The 18,685-nt window shown below is 33.0% G+C and overlaps 1 protein-coding gene across 2 annotated transcripts in view; it reads left to right on the top strand.

Moving 5' to 3' along the window:
- LOC108685361 (ATP-citrate synthase) overlaps positions 1-18,685 on the top strand; it is a 52,042-nt gene that overhangs the window by 15,313 nt on the left and 18,044 nt on the right. Inside the window, exon 1 of one of the 2 annotated variants that reach the window (XM_018190114.1) lies at positions 17,564-17,634. The exons of the other annotated variant lie outside the window; for it this stretch is intronic. The gene's annotated coding sequence lies outside the window, so the exon portion shown is untranslated. Of the gene's footprint in view, positions 1-17,563; positions 17,635-18,685 lie in introns of those variants that run through there. 2 annotated transcript variants of the gene reach the window in all.

Raw genomic sequence — 18,685 nt, 5'->3', positions numbered from 1 at the left:
TATATATATATATAAAAAACATACAAAAGTAACAATAATATATAATAGTGATATAATATACAAGAGGATTCCATTTTAAAGGATCCACTCAAATATTTCAGAAACTGTGTTAAATCGAAAAATGTTTCAGACAAAAAATTTTGTAACTTCGAGACGGACACAAGATATCATTGATTTGATCTTGGGTGGCATTGTCAAGGTCAAGGTAAGGTCACTTTGAATTTTTTAAATGGAATCCCCATTTTTCAAAAACTTTTATTTTAGTTAATCTTTTTATTTTAGTTAATCGCGAATTGAGGAAAGAACTTTGTATAAATAAAAAATCTTAAGCCGAATAGATAAATAAAGGAATATGTTCATATTACCCCGGTCACTTCAAAAAATTATTAATTATTCTCTAGAGTAAAGAACTGATTTTCACAGCAGAGAGTTTATTTTAATTGACTTTTAAAGCAAAGAAACTGTAGTGTCCACAGTATATGCATGACAGTATTTTGGGGCTGTGACGGATTTCCTAGTCAACTTTAATAACTAATATCTCTCACGTCTTTAATTTCTTCTAATCACATAATTAATATGTTTACATCTTTTTCTTACTTATCTTAATCTAATCGAGATATTATATAAAATTTTGTTTCCATCTCTTTTTGCTAAATATCGAAATCGAATAGACTTTTGTTAAATATTATGTTATAAACAAATGAAAATCGAAATCGAATAAATCATTATCTAGCTTAATTAACAAATGTAATATAATTTAGTTTTCATTCGATTTCCTTTTGTTATGTATCAAGTCATAAACAAGTAGAGACTTGTTGAATAAACCACATATTCATTATCATTTTTTAAATTTATTATCAAATACCAGCGTATAGTTTTATCTCCTTTAGTTTTTCATTTCCGTTTGATCTCATTTTATTAAATATTAATTATATTTTTATTACATTACTTTAAATACGAAGCGCCATTACGGTCTGAATGTTAAGATGAACTATTATATACCATATATTCATATAAATGAATTAATTTCAGAAATGATAATTGCGTGCCGATAAATTAATTCATTTATATGAATATATATAATAGTTCAACATCTTAACATTCAGACTGTAGTGGCGCTTCGTATTTAAAGTAATATATATATAAAGTAATGTATTTAACATGATCTTGTTTCCAATCTTATTGTATATTTTTATTATATTAAAATGTAATTTTACAAAGGAAAGAAGGATGTATAAATATGCATGGACATATTTAATTATATATTAAGTGTACAACTTTGCTTCCGCCGTTTTCCTATAGATGGCTTTAGCGGTAAGTGGTGGTCGAAATAAATAGATCATAGACGTCATACAATAAACTTGGGCATCTGTTAACATAACCCCATAGAAACATTAGTCGATTTGTGTCTACATCATAAAGTTATTCTCGATTGAAAATGTCAGTTTACGAGCCAAATTCTCGTCATTTGCGGGAGGTTTTAATTTTTTGCTTCAATATGAAGAAATCTGCGGCTGAGGCTCATCGAATGCTCTCAAATACTATGGTGAGGCCGCTATTAGTGAAAGAACATGTCATGAGTGGTTTCAACGCTTCAAAAACGGTGATTTTGACGTCCAAGGTCATGCTCTGTATTTGGTGGGATCAGCTCAGCGTAGTGTATTATGAACTCTTAAAACCGACTGAAACAATCACAGGCGATCGGTATCGAACGCAATTGATGCGTTTGAGCCGAGCATTGAAAGACAAACGGCCGCAATACAACGAGAGACACGATAAAGTGATTTTGCAGCATGACAATGCTCGACCCCATGTTGCGAAAGTGGTCAAGACATACTTGGAAACGTTGAAATGGGAAGTCCTACCCCACCCGCCGTATTCTCCAGACGTTGCTCCCTCTGACTATCACTTGTTTCGATCAATGCACACGACGTGGCTGACCAGCACTTCCGGTCTTATGAAGAAGTAAAAAATTGGATCGATTCGTGGATAGCCTCAAAAGATGACCAGTTTTTTCGACGTGGGATTCGTACGCTACCCGAAAGATGGGAGAAAGTAGTGGCCAGCGATGGACAATACTTTGAATCATAAATGTATAACCAGTTTTTTTATAATAAAGCCTCGAATTTCGGAAAAAAACGGCGGAAGCAAAGTTATATACCTAATACTTAAAACATTATACCTCCTCAATCTCTCTTCCATTTCCATGTTTCCTTTTTTTTCTTCCCATGCTGATTAAATATTGCTATCTTTGTTTTTTCGGCGCACAGTTCTAGTTTCCTATCTTTTAAAAATCTCCTTAGTGTATCCATCGTGTCTATCAGCGCAACTTTATTTTTCGCTAACAGCACTATAACGTACGCTAAGTTTCATATCCTTATGCTATGTACCACAACTCCCCCTATATTTCTATTTTTTTAATTCTCTGTCAAGGTTCGCAATATACAAATTAAACAGGAGTGGACACAGCTCTGCCTAATTTTTTTTCTTATCTGGTACTTCTCTGTCAAACCTTTGCTTGTTCTGACCGTAACCTCCGTGTCCTCATATATAAATACTTCAAATCCTTATCAGCTGCTCCTTGATTCCATATCTCCTTAGTAATTCCCATAATATCTCTATCCATTCTGTCGAAAGCTGCCTTCAAATCCGCAAAGAAAGCATATACTTTTCTCACTTTTCCTTCTGTTTGCTTGCTCTTTTTAATCAGATGATTTAGTACGAATATGTTATCCATCGTCCTGCTTTTTCTAAATCCTGTTTGTCTCCAGGATTATGTTTTTTTTCCTACCTCCTCTTCCAATTTAATTCTTAAAATCTCCGCGAATCATTTGTACGCTGTGCACAATAACGATATTCCTCTATATTTTCCCGATTCTGTGTCTCCTCTCTTATATAATGGTACAATAATACTTTTGTCTCCGATCTTCAGGTATCTCTCCTTATCTCCAAATTTGTTCCAATAGTTTTATCATGACTTTCCATAACGTATCTTTCACATATTTCCATGCTTCCATCTATATCCACGATCTTTTTGTTTTTCATCTTTTTTAATGCTCTCTAATTTCTTTCTCTTTCAACTCTTCCTCCTGTCTTTCTTCTCCATCTCTTATCTCCATTTCCTCCTTGTATGTCCACTTCCGCATCATTTAGAAGATTCATAAAATGTTGCCTCCATTCCTCTGTTATTATCTCTCCATATCCTCTTGCTACCTTTTTTTTTTTATAAATTTCCATACATCTGCCTCCCTCTTCAAACCTCTCCGTTTGCTCAATTTCGTTTCCTCTTCTTCTCTCTTTTCTTTTTGCTTCTCCTTCAACTCCTTAAATTTCCTTCTTTTTTTCATGTATTCTCTTCTGCCTATTTTTCTTCCATCTCCTATGTATTCTCTATATTTCCCTCTTCTTCCTGGTATAACTTCTATCCCACCAATCCTTGTGTCCTAGTTCGAATCTTTTGGTTTTTACCTTTCTCTTGATTATTGCTTTATGTAATTTTCTTGATTCTTTCTCTTCTATTATTATTCCTTTTTGATCTGCCAGTTAAGATATTTGTTTTTTCTTGATATTCTTTTATGGTCTGTTCATTTCATATAAATATCTCCTTTATTCCTTGCTTTTTTTCCTCTTTCTTTGTTTTCTGTCTCTCCTCTTCTCCTTCCGTGCTAAGCAACAGCCGCATGTGATCCAAATCCATCCTATCTCCTATTGCAAATTTCCTTATGTTTTCTCTTATACCTTCATTTGCAATCGCATAATCAATAATCATACTATCCCTATAACCGACATAAGTATATTCCCCGTCTCAATCTCCTTTCATCGATCCATTTAAAATGTACTATCCTTTTCTCTATGCCCAATTTACCAACCGTTTACCTCCGTCTTTACCTCCGTTTCCTATTATCTTGTTTTTACTTCTCCTTCCTATTTCTTCTTCTCATTTTACACAAGTTCTTAGTTCGCCTGTTCTTACATTAAAATCTCCACCTATTACTATTTCTTCCATGTTCCCTAGAATTATTTCTAACTTTTCTTCTAAATTTTTTCAGCTTCCCCTATTGTATACCGATATTATTATAATCTTCTTTTCCCCTATACCTATAGTCGACATTATTACTTCTTCCTTATTTTTATATATCAGGTTCGATTCCTCTGCCCAGTTTTTCTTTACCCTACTATCTCCCCATAACCTCTTTTCTCTATGTGCATATCAAGTGTATAAGCTTAAATCCGCTGTTTTTAAATCAGAAAAACACATTTTTTTTTCTAGGAAGCAAAAACAAATTTATTCAAAGTACTTGCCCTCGCTAACTATATATTTTTCCCATCTTTCGGGCAATTTGTGTATACCACGCTAAAAAAATTCCTCATCTTTCGAGGCAAACCACTCATCAAGCCATCTTCGTAAGAATCGAGGTGCCGCTCAGTGCATGGCCCATCGACAAATACAGGTGATAGTCAGAAGGTGCCAAGTCTGGTGAGTAAGCGAGATGGAGTAGCACTTCTCAGTTGAATGTCTCCAAGTAGTTTTGTACCATTGTTGACGTGTGCGATGGTGCGTTGTCGTGGAGGAAAATCAGCTTGTCATGTCTTTTCCGATAATGCGGCCTTTTTTCACGCAGAGCACGGTGCAATTTGATCAGTTGTTGGTGGTAGCGGTGAGCATTAACAATTCCACCAGGTTTTAACAGTAGATGACACTCTCCTGATCCCACCAAACGCACAGCATCGTCTTCCGTCCGAAGTTATTTAGTCTTGAGGAAGATATTGATGGTTGGGCGGGATCAACCCAAGATTTTTTGCGTTTAGGATTCTGAAAATAGATCCACTTTTCATCACCTGTCACAATCTGATGCAGGAACGACTTTCTTTTTTGTCTGGCAAGCAGAATTTGGCATGTGTTTTGGCATCGCTCCATCTGCCTATCCTTCAGTTCATGCGGCACCCATTTTCCGATCTTTTGAATCTTCCCCATGTAGCCGCATGGAAATGGCTGCTTGAGAAACACCCAATTGCTCGGCATTTTTTACGATTGGGTATCGTCCTCGTTCAAAAGAGCCTGCAATTGACAGTCTTCAACCTTCCTGGGCCGATTTTCACGCTTCTTATCACTCAGATCAAAATTGTCGTCATTGAACCGGCGAAACCAATCTCTGCACGTTGTTTCCGATAAAGCATTGTCGCCATAGGCCTCCACAAGCATTCGATGCGATTCGGCAGCCGATTTCTTCAAATTGAAACAGAAAAGCAAAGCTTCCCGCATATGCTTTTTTTTAAGCAAAAAACTAGACATGATTACGAAAGAAAAAATGTATGTTGTTGTATGAAATTGCTGATGATGTGCACTGGTTAATGTCGACAGATGTCAAACACATAAAAAAAAGTGTGTTGTGTGTCCAGGGTAGCTTTGTACGCTCACTAATGCCACCTATGAGCAAACAGATTTAAGCTTATACATCTGGTATATACATTCCCATTTATGTGAATCTAGATAACCCCTCAACTTTTTTTTCCACTCATTTTCTTCTAACCATGTTTTACATAGGCTTACGAAATCAAACTTATCTATACAGTTCCAAAAATTTTCTTTATCCTTATTATTTATGTCTGCAATGTTCTAAAACATAATATTTCCTCCCTTTTTATTTCCCTTCGAATTCCCTTTTTCCCTTGTTCTTCACTTAACTCTTCCACCTTTCCCTTTCCACACTTTCTTCTTGGTTTAACATAAATTTTGTTCCTCTCCTACTGTTTCCCTTAACTTACTGTATCCCTTTCTTTCCTCTCTATCCTCATATTTTCTATTATTATTTTCCTTTTCTCTTTTCTCTTCCCTCTCTCTATTTCTGCCCAAGTTTTCCAAATCTCCCCTTATTTTCACCCTGCCATATCTTATCTTTATATCTCCCCCCTTGTTTTCCTGTGCTTTCACTCACTTATTTATCCTAATCTGCGTCTTCCTTTCCTCAAAACTTAAATCATTTTCGAAAAAAATTTTTCCTCCTCTTAATTTATTCTTGTTTCTCATCTCCCTCTTCATTTCTTCATTACCTACTTTAATGATCACTACTGGTTCGCTCATCCTCTAGCTGATAACTTGTACAATTTTCGCTATTTTCTCCTTTATAAGTTTCTGCCCCCATTTCTTATCTTTCTCTATCTTTATCTCCTTCCCATTTAATCCTCTTAATTGCATTATTGCATTTTCTTTCCTCTCGTTCTTCATTCGCCAATTTCCGCACTGCTCCTATCTCTCTTTCACTTAACCTATCCATACTTCCTTCTGATCACCTTCCTACATACACTCGCAGTCCTACTGTAGGTGTTCCCTTTATTATACACACTCTTCTCCTCCCCTTCTTCTCCCTCTCTTGATATATTTCTCTCGTGACCTATTCTCTTCTCCATCTCATCTAACTTATCTTTTATTTCTTTTATCTCTTTATTATATTCTTCCCATTCCTCTAAATCTTTTCTCCGCCTTCTCTATTCATTCCTTTATCTTATTTTCACTTTCTATTATTTTTTTCTTCTATTCCCCTAAACCTCTCCTCCCAAAATCTTTCCTTGATCTTCTGACTTTCCATGCTTATTTTTCTTTCCTCCTTTATATTTTCCATAACTGCTATTCTTTTCTCTCTCATTAATTTAATTTCCTCTCTAATACTATCTTCTATCTTCTCTCTCACTTCTCTCCGTTCTTTCCTCTGTCTCTTCATTTAACCTAAATGTTATCTTTTCTCCGCCGTCAGTGCTCCTCTCCTCGTCAACTTTCTCTGCTTGCTATCCACCAACTTTCTCTCCCTCCCCCCCCTCTTCCTGACGGACCGTTCACGTCTTTCGACATTATAATCTCACCTACTTACCTTCTCCTTATCTCATATAGAATAGTCCTATCCTTACGAAGTTCTTATTGCCTTTATTTGTGTCACTTCTGAGTCACCGTATCTATACCTAATATTCTATTTTTCATCTCTAATTACACTTCAGTACGCAATCTAAATCATCGCTACATTTGCACGCGTGCATCCACTCTTGCGCCTAATCAAGTCTACTTAGTTAACAATTACCAGCGTATAATTTCCATCAATTTCCTTTTATTATATGTCCTTTTATTATATTATATTATAAGTTGTAAATAAATAGAATTCAGTAACGTAAATAGAATTCAGTAACAACTCGTTTTATTATTGTCATTTTCTAGCGTAGTTCTCAAAAAATTCTCGACTACTTCTCAATTTTCGCAATCAAAACATTAATTTCTAAAGCGCTGAATATCTGCCATCGATAGCTTGCGCAGGGAGTGGGGACTGCTTGGCAAGCGCATCTCACATACCTCCAAACGTCATAAATGGAATGTGCAGGCATTCGAGTATTTCTACTGTCATTTAGTGGTACACGGTGCAACCGTATAAATGTAAATAAAAACGTTGAAAATGGTCGACGACCATTCATATCTGAATCTGAAAAGTGGCAAATCCGGACTTTGCGTCGCAATTGTAGGATACATGGAGAAAACACATATAATACAATCAGGAGTATAAGCTATTAGCTCATTAAGTTATACTAAAACTCAATCGAAACAGCTAGTTATTGAGACCCGATAATCTCTCTGGTGCAACTCGTCGGCTCGCGTAAAGGAGATACGTCAATGTCTCGCGCTATATTTAACGCCAAGCCACTCCGTGTCTCCAGATTACTCGAAACATCTAATTTTGACTGCTCTCTACTATATTATGTTGTTGCATTAACTCGGTCGGATTTTATTTCACAGTATTTTGTATGTAAACATAATTCAAAATAAAATACATTTATAAAATTATGACTCTCAATTATGTACAGATCTATAACATTTTTGAGATTGCTATGATGACTAATGACGAATAAAGGTGTAATTTACATCACAGATCGATTAACTCAGAGATTTAGTGATACATTGACTTATTTTAATAGAAATATTTATGAAATCCATAGTTTAGGAGCCATATTGTCTTATAAATGAAAAATCTGTACATAATTGAGACTAATAATTTTGTAAATGCATTTTATTTTGAATTATGTTTACCAGGTGTACAAGTATGAAATGACGATTTTTTTTCCCAAAAAAAAAACACGTTAAATTCGGAAGAATAATAAAAAGAGATTTATTCAAAGTATGCTCCATTGCTAGTTACACATTTTTCCCATCTTTCGGGCAATTTGTGGATACCACGCCAGTAAAAATCTTCCCCTTTTGCCGCGAACCATTCATCGAGTCATTTTTTCACATCTTCGTACGAACCAAAGCGTTGCTCAGCAAGTGCGTGACCCATCGATGCAAACAAGTGATAATCGGAAGGAGCCAAGTCTGGTAAGTAAGCCGCATGGGGTAGAACTTCCCAGCTGAGTGCTTCCAACGTGTCCTGAACTGGTTTTGCCGTATGATGGAGCATTGTCATGGAGAAAAATGACATTGTGTTGCCTCTTTTAGTATTCTGATCGTTTTTTAAGCGAACGGTTCAAATCGATCAATTGTTGATAGCGTTTGGTATAAATCATTTTGCCAGGCTTCAATAGCTCATAATAGACCACACCCTTCTGATCCCACCAAACACAGAGCATCGTCTTCCTGCCAAAGCGATTCGGTCTTGCGGTCGATGTGGATGGTGCGCCTGGTCTCATGATTTTTTGCGCTTGGGATTCTCAAAAAAAATCCACTTTTCATCCTCAGTAACGATACGATGCAAGAATGACTTTCTTCTGTATCGTTCGAGCAAAATTTCACATGTATTTTTGCGCTTCTCCATCTGTCTCTCGTTCAATTCATGTGGCACTCATTTGCCGACTCTCTGAAGCTTTCCCATCTCTCGTAGGCGATTGAAAACAGCTTGTTGACTAACGCTCAATTGCTCTGCGAGTTGTTTTTGTGTTTGTGAGTCATCTTCATCCAGCAATGCTTGCAATTCCACGTCTTCGTACTTTTTGGTTTTCCATGTTCCTTGTCTGTAACATCGAAATCCAATTTTGAAACGCTGAAACCATCGTTCACACGTTTTTTGCGATGGAGCATATTCATCATAAGCTTCTCCAAGTAATCGGTATGATTCCGCAGCAGTTTTCTTCAAATGAAAACAAAAAAATTAATGCTATCCGTGAATGCTCTTGGTACAAATTTCGTCATATTAAACACAGCAGCACAATACTATGCAAACACTTTTCAATCAAATCACTTTGCGCGTTTGACACTTGTTGATGGTACAATAAAATGGCGTATAATGTTAAATCTTTGTATACACTGCATTAGTATGCTATCTGTTTCTCAAATCATTTCATACTTGTACACCTGATACAAACAAAGAGGAATTACTTGGTTACTTTTAATGAGTCTATAGTTTAATTTCTTTGTTAATGTATGTCATTGAAAACGATCACATTACAGATCGAAACATTATTATGAATTATAATAACTTATTTACCGTCTTATATATAATATAAAGTTCATATATAACATTTAGCATGATTCAAATAGCCCTAATATTGTAATATTTGAACAATTTTCTCAATCTCGAATTTGCCTTAAAAATGTGTCGGAGAGAGAGAAAGGAAGTTTACAAATACAAAAATTGATTCCTTTATTGAGATCTCTTATCCTCTAAAGTTTATTCTTAATATTCTGAAACATTCTATATATATACAAAGCTAATAATTATACTTACATTATAAGGACAATAGGATAATTCCCGCTCTTTAGTATAAGGAGAGAGACGGTAGGTGAGAGACGATGGTGAAAGGGACAGAGTGAGTCACAGAATTTAGTCGGTAGGGTCCGAGCCTCGCTCCTGTTTGCTGGCACCGTCAAATAACAGAATTATTATACTGGCACACGCAGAAATACTCTAGGTTGATTGATAAGTCCCTAGAATGACACATTAGTGGTGTTACCATCTCCAATGCGCCGTGAATTTCCAGTAGTGTTAACTTTCAAACCTCTTACTACACAGTTGCAGACAGCTATGACAATCAGTATATTTGTGACAGCCACCAAAAGCACATAACCTCTGATATTTTGTAAAAATGGAAAAAACTAAAATTCATGCATTTCTATTTGAAAGGCTTGCAACCGCAAGAAATATTTGAAGATTTCCAAAAAACTTTGGGGGATTGGAGGTGATAATACCACTAATGTGTCATGTTCTATCTGTTTTGTCGAAACGAAGGCTATTTTTGTATGAAGAAGAAGAAGCAGAAGATTGGTTTATACAACAATTTCAAGCCTCGAAATCGTGATATGAACCCGTCTTCTTCACATGAAAATGGCTCCCGTTTCCTTCGGAAACGGACGGAACAGATATAGCCAGAACAAAGCCCGTGAATACTCGTAAAGCACAACTAAACACAACTAATGATAACTGAGGAACTGATGGGAACTGAGCACAACTAACCATAACTATGATATTCTTCCATCATGACCATGATTAATTACGCTCGATTTAGATCGATTTTGATGGCACATTGCTTTTTTGGCTTTTTTGGCTAGTTTATTACTAAAGTTTTATTACTAAAGTTAAGTTTTAGTACTAAGTTAGATGATGTTAAAGTCCCCTTTTTTCAAGAGGGGAGTTGATGGATCCTGCTAAATTCGTTCGTGTTATTGAGCGTTAAGGTACATGAATCTAATTGTTCCAATCGCCATCTATGATTCAAGTGCTTTCTGGGTTTAGCATGCGATGCGAGCAAACTGTGTTACTTCCATCAGAAAGAAACTTGAAAAAGGACTTTCTAACTGCAAAACGCGCGAGCTCCCGCGTACTACTGCTCTCTAAAGAAGTGGATATAAGCTACACAACAATATCCATTTTTTTATGGTATTGCTGAAAATAAATCATTGAAATCGTTGAAATCTTAATTTGATAGATTTTAGTTATTTAAGTGATTTCAGCGATTTATTTTCATTAGGAGCATCGCAAAAAATGAATATTGTTATGTATTAGTTTACATCTAGTTCTTCAGAGAGCAATAGAGTGCAGGGCGATTTTGCGATTACAAGAAAAAGACTCTCAAATTTTCTCTCTCAGGTTTTTCTCTATTTCCTCTATGTGTTAGACTCATGTATTATAGATATTGATTCGAAGACCAATATTTATCTGGGTTTTTATTTTCTTAAATAATGTTTTAAGATACTAAAACAGATTATCTCGCTCTGATCTTAATAGTAGATTCGGCCCTAGCGGTTTGCGTATTAGAGTTATTTGAGGATTAATGACGTATGCTTTCCTTGATAGAACATGTCATATCAATTAATTAATTAAATAGAACATTATGTAATCCAAATCGGTGCAAACCCGTTCGGATCGAAAATACTGTAAGAAGATCCAAAAACTTAAGGCAACAAGACATAAACAATAAGGAAATCAATATGTTGATTATTTACGTTAATTGTTTACGTTACGGCCTTATGGACTCTATTGATAGATCAATTCATTTAATGCTTTTTTGTGTGCCATTTGACTTATAATCAAAGTCACTCAGTATTACAGTCTACTCAGTAAGATTTAAGACGGAATTTAAGACGGTCTTAAATATAAGATCTGATTATGAATACCAGTCTAAAGATACGAGTATCACGTTATCCAATGTTACTTTAGTACTCATTGTCATTTTTATCGGTGTATTGATACGCTATATATAGCCACCGACGAGATACATTATTAAAGACAGTCAACCTTGGCCAAATTTTCGTGACTATCAATGGAATCTGAGGATAATTGAAGAACGATAACGTTATCGACAATTAATAAAAATTTATGATTAAAAATTATTTATTTATTAACATAAACATATTTCGATAATTCATTATTAAAGTTGTGATTTTTTTATTACAAATGCTGTATAAATGAGTATGCATACTTTTAATGTTATAATATCTTATATATTGCCGAAAAATTACAATTTTTTTTCTGCAGTTATCATCTCTATCGATTTAATCAACTCGGATGATGACATTAAAATCACAGTTTTAAATAAAAATCGAGTATTATTAAGTTTTAAACATATAAACAAATATATAAAATGAGGCTCGAAAGAATCTATTAGTGAAAAATATAAAAAAATTCATCAGAACCTACATCGGCTATTCGGATGCACAGAAAACTCTTTATTCTCATGTGAATATAACAAAACGAATTAAATAGATGTTTTCCTTCAATTTCCTTATAAAATATAAGTCTAAATTACATGAGTAATGCAACTTTTAAAATGATGAATCCCAATAATTTAGCTCGTTCTTCTTTATCCAAATGCCAATTTGCTATATATTATAATGAATAGCCAAAATGAATATCATGAATATTAAACTATACAATAATATTATAAAAACTTACATAAAATAAAAACGGTGTCGTATACATTGCATCGATAGATAAAGTCACATCGCTCATCAAATTCAGATTTGCTATGTAATCATTCAAAAAAAAAGAAATGGAAAATGAAAAATTAGAGATTATTAAAATCATTTATCTGACTTTTAATTTTATAATATTAACTCACATGTAAGCATTTTTCGCAACTCGACATAAAGGTCTTGTGGTGTCGATAGTCAGAGTTGAAAATCAAAATAATAATAAAATCAAATTTTAAATATATGTACATGCTATGAAACTAATAAAGCATGAAATTAGTACCGTATTATTAGTTTCTTACTCTTATAATCACTAAATTACAACAGACAGGGGAATTACTATAAGTGCCGACCGTCTTTAGTATCTCATCAGTGATATAGATTAGTGATTATATAATAGTGGTTATATCACATATAACTGTATCAGCCCATGTTTATATACTTCTAAATATATTTACTGAGGATGACCACAATAAGGATTAAAACGTTTTGAATTATGATGCCGTTTTCTGAAAATCAAATCGAATGTTTGACAATCGATTTATTTTTGAGGCCATGATTTTTTTTATGCGATTCAAAAGAAAAAAATTGAACCATTCTAAAGAATTGAAAAAAAAACGCATTTATGCATCGATTGAATCTAATTTTTTCGAAATTGAAGGTTCTTCAAGCCTTATTATACTGCTTTTCTGATATAGTATAACGTATAAGTAATAAGAGCACAAGAAAAAATGTTGGCAAGTATCTGCGCAGCTTTTGTTTTGGGTCAGATTCAAGAATGAAATATGACAGGAATGTATATACCTGGACTATATTCCATTATGCACTGGAAGTACTGAAAATCTATAATGCATGTTATGTATACTATAGCTTTTCAGTACTGATAGTGTATATCAGAATATGGCCTAAATTTGTTCGCGTACTCACTCCAACCTTTAACGAGCGCATTGAAGTGAATAAGATCTTGGTAGGAGCATGTTGGAGCATTCGATGCGAACAAACCTGCGGAACAGAACGGCAACACTTTCTTCAATGGATTTTGGAATGCAGCCTGCTCACCGAATAATTATTCTTATTTATGGTTCTTATTTATTATATCTAATCATTTATGTTCAAGCATTTTAAAATATATACTCAAGCAGAACAACAAATCATTATGATATCAATATGATGTCAAAATGATTCCAAAATGATTATTAAAAGTCATTTTTCGATTCATTTTAATGTCATTTCATCATAACTTGCTGTTCTGCTTGGATATCCACACAATAAACATAGCAATAAATATAATACTTAAATACATAGCCACATATGCATAAAGAAAATTATTTAATCACATTTTTATCATAAGGATGTACGTAAATAGGATGCAAGTTTATGTGGATATAGAGTGCGTTCCGCGATATTCATTGCCAGTGCTGAAAATCTTTAACGCATGTAACGTATACTGTATAGTTTCAGCACTGGCAGTGAATATCGGAATGCACCCATATTCTTACGAACAGGACTTCCGCGAAATTCAGCGAAAAAAAATGTCGTAATCTTTTGTTGAGTACTCAGAATATCTCGATTCAAGCTTGTACCGATGCAACTCTGTAGGCATCGTTCCCGGCCGTCAATCGGATGCCACGGCATTTTATGCCGTGATGAGGGCGCGGTGCACCCGATATTATTTTAAGAAAATTAAAACATAATTCGCAGGTGACAGCAATTCGAACCGGAGATTTGTGTTCAGACCGGAAAGTTCCGAACGAGTATCGCTGAGCCTCGGTCCCGGATACGAAGTGTCTCCTAGACTGCGTTCAGATTCCCCATCCGGATGCACCTAAACATCCAGAAAGCGTTTAGATTCCTTTTAAGTGCCTTTATTGAGCACTTAGATGGAATGTTTAGATTCTTATTCTATTCACCCCGTTATTTTACGAATGTACAAAAAAAAGATATTATATTTCTCGTCAGAATCTCTTTTAATCATCCTGACTAGCTTCCGCTCATTAGCTAGCATTCCGATTCGCTACATTAACTCTGCTCTAATCCTTGAATCCGGCCGAAAACGTGCATTGGGATGAGGCATAACTCGCCTCCTATCTTGGTCCATTCAAGTCTGCTTTCAGTTGTTCCTGCTTAATAGACGAAACCAGGAGGATAGAACGTGCTCTGGCTTCATTGAGTGTTCCTAATAGTCGAAGAGCGAAACTCCGATTCCCAAATTAATAGCGCGGCCAACAAAAACAAGGAGATCGGGAGTTCTCTCTCTTCGCTAAGCGTTCTCAACAGTCTGTCGCGTTTACATTGCATTTTTGGTGCACTTATCGCGTTTCTAGACTGCGATTCGCATTTCCACGACGTATATTGGCGTATACCTGCATATCGGCGTTATCGCATCTGTGCTTCCGTTGCTGCGCCGACGCTATTGATCCTCATAGCGCCCCGCGACGAATCCACGTGTACTAAAATGTTCTCCGAATACAAGAGCGTTTTCTCTGACGACCGGTGTGATTATTTCTTTGTTCCGAACCATTTTCTGTATTATATGGTATTTATCATTTATCGTGATTAATAAAAGATTGTATTATTTTGTCACTAAATAAAAGTTATACGCGTTCTCTTTCACTGCTATTGAATCTTTTCCGTTCCTGACTTGCATTCCGGCTAATCCGCGCAACGGAAGTTAAATAGCTGAAAAAAAATCGAATTGACAATAAATTATACTTCTCAGAATCGACTGGCAAATCGATTTTTGAGATTGATTCTCGATGCATCGAATCGAAATCCGATATTACTATTTCGAATTAAAATAACTGTTTATTTGTCAATCTTCGTATATAATTCGCATTGACAACTAGCGCGACTCGAATAGCTCTTATTATTATATATGTATAATAACTGATTTGACTTATTTAAAATAAAAAATATAAAATAGATTCCAAAATTTCCTTTAAAATATTAAATAAGAAATCAGAAAGAGTTATTTAAAATAATAAATAGCATTTTGATTTTTTTAATAAAAAGTATACGTTTAAAATTAATTTATTTTTAATATGACCGAGCCCTGAGCGTTTCTTTGTGTAACAAAGATTTATGCATTTATTAAGTGTATCGAAAAGATATACTTCTACGAAGACCAGATGTTACGTATTTTACTTTACGTACTTTACTTATCTCCTCTCATATCGTGAACTGTAGGCGCTGAAACGAATTGAAAATCTAAATAATATCTTTTGTTAGAAGATGCTTTTATCTTCTATAACAATATCTACGCATTTGACATAAAAAAATATCTGAAATCCTAATATACCTGAAGGTCTCCTTTCCAAATCTTATTACACTAAATCTGCAATTACCGATGATAATGGGGGAGTTCATGGGCATATCAAATTTTTATCCTGTAAGTATAATTATCGAAAGAGAAAAGAGATGACTTAAAAATTAATTGCAAAGTTGTAAAAAATTCCTATTTCAGAATGTTATAATACAAGAGTTAGAAATCTGAAGCCTTCTATTAAAGATGCTGTCAAGTGTAAGTTGAATTAATATATTTGTAAAAAATAAGATAACATCAAGTGGAATTAAAACATAATTTTTATTTATCATTTTTCCTATAAGACTCTTCGACAATTGAAAATTATTTTTAATATGGCTAAATAATTCTGGGTTATTATTATAAAAAATAATTTTATGCAAGAAATAGGTTAATGAGTGTAACAAACATACAATATATAAGGGATATATAAACAAATTATATAAATATTTTTGTTTAATTTAATTATAAGACTTCATTGTTGTTATCTTTACAGAAAAAATTTTTAACTATATGTAGTAAAAATAAAATAATATTACTAGAAATATTTACTTATTACTAGAAATATTACTAGAAATATATTAAAATATAAACGTTACTGTATATGGGATATCAGAAAAATTTAAGTGATCAAAAATTTAAATATAAGACTTGCATTTTTTAACTTTAAGAAGCTTAATAAAATTGTTAAGACACAAAAATATCCTTCCCAAAACAAAACTAAAAAGATATTGTGCAAGATAAAGGATTGTAACATTAATTCCCACATTGCTTGGAGAGATTGAGAAAATTTTAAGAACTAGAGCGTTAGAATATTAAAACGAATCAGAAACATACAAATAATTATTTGTCATATCGTAACATTATTATTGCAACTATGAATTTGATTGAAATGGGACTGAGTTCTAGATAATGAACGTTTTCTTCATAAAAGATGGACTTTTGAAATATTACACATACAATAGTTTGAATTTACAATTCAACACAGAATATTTACATCATATTTACATTTATATTTAATGATTTATAATGTGCTGCTAAGTTGTGAAAACAATCTTCTTAGTTTAAAGTTTATTTTTCAATACCAAATTATTTATCTATGTATTATGTATAATGTTGCATTTTCATGTCTTAATTTATGTAGATATTATATACGGTCATTTTATTTCTGATTTCTGTATGATGCAGACAGATTTTTCATATTTGTAAATTTTTTCGAATACTTGATTAGTAAATTTATGTTTATTTTTTTATAAATATTTTTTGCTACGAAAGTTTTTTGCTATCTGCTTCTCTGGTTGAACGGATGAATTGATTTCTTGATCTTTTTACATTAAAGAGTGATAAATTTTTAAATCATTTTATAGAACACTGATTGTATTTCAATTCTTTCGTTATCACCTGAGCTTCCAATCATGTGTCAACTGAGCATGAAAGATTGAATAGGATCTCTGTCGTTTTTGCCATAAGCTAGTTGAATTGTATAGTGAAGATGGGCTGTGAAGCCGAAATATCTGAAATAAACTTGTATTTTTGGAAAATATTATTGCATGATACGCAGTAATTACTGAAACTCAGTGCTTAGTTCTTGCAACTTAGTGCAATACCTTGTTTTATTTTGTTGACAATTTCGGGAGTTATTTACATTGACCATTTTCCAATTTTAGTGATAAGATATAAAATAATAAATTAATAGACATACATGCAAGTTTTGTTCGTATTTTATTCTCCATAAACAATGAGTGTGCTGAAACTTTTGAGCAGTAATATATGTATATAAAACAAGAATGAGGAAAAGAGATTGCATAAAAAACTCTTCGTAGAATCATACGATATCTCGCGATATCGCGTGGTGACGATGTTACATATTGCTGTGGTTTCGCATTGGTCGTTCAGTTAATTACCGCAAGTGACAGCAAAAACTGAGACATCCACATTAACTCAAATACATTCAAAGGTATATAAATATTAATATTAATTCGTATTTGAAATTTTAATATCGATAGTAATAATACATAATATTGTATAAAAATAACAAAACCACCTATTCAAAAGTTTTGTGTTAAAATTTGAACTTTAAAAATCCTGTTAATGTTAATATTTCAATTTATTGTATCGATTTTTATATTAAAAATTTTTCAATATTTTTTAATGTATTTCATTTTTCTTTAAATTTTTGTACACTGTAATTATACTTATTAATAGAAATCTAATCTCAATAATTAATTACATGATATATTTATATGAACGAAGAAGATAATAATATTCAAGTATTGTTTATATCATTTTTTTCATGATTATTATATCAAAGTTTACATTATTTACAAGTTTAAATTAGAAATTAAATAATTTCTCTCGGCAGAGATAATATTTTTTGCAATAAGTTCTTTACAGATTTTAAGATGTATGTAATTAAATTTAGGAGGATTATTAATATTTCAGATAGAATGTGTTGTGAAAATCCGATAATAACGGCGTGTAATCATATTTTTAAAATAAATTTATTTAAAGAATACGTATGTATACACATACACAAACACAAAACACACACATATACAGGGTGATTATAACATATTTCGTCATCCATCATGAGCAGGTAGAGTGAATCGAACTGAGTCGAAAAGTCATCTATCATTTTGCAGTTTACGCAATAGTTTACGAGATATTAATTACTAAAAATTGCTAAATTTTTAGTAATTAATATTTTGGTTTTGAATAATTTTTTACTCAAATACTATCAACTTTATAGAAACTTTATAGAAAAATTGAAAGAGACAAAAACATTTATTTTCTTCTCATAGAACTCTAAAAATTTTTTCAGAATTTTTTATAAACTTTTAGTATTGCATTTTCTTATTTTTACCAACATACGGTATTAAAAAATTCTCAGAACTTTATGAGAAAAAAATAAATGATTTTTGTCTCTTGTAGCTTTTTTGTAAAGTTGATTTGTAATAAAGTATTTGAGTAAAAAATTATTCAAGATCAATATTTAGCAATTTTTAGTA

This window comes from Atta colombica, unplaced genomic scaffold, assembly GCF_001594045.1.
Source record: "Atta colombica isolate Treedump-2 unplaced genomic scaffold, Acol1.0 scaffold151, whole genome shotgun sequence".
Taxonomy (NCBI): domain Eukaryota; kingdom Metazoa; phylum Arthropoda; class Insecta; order Hymenoptera; family Formicidae; genus Atta; species Atta colombica.
The sequence above is the reverse complement of the archived record's forward strand: the minus strand, read 5'-3'. Positions and strand labels throughout refer to the sequence as shown.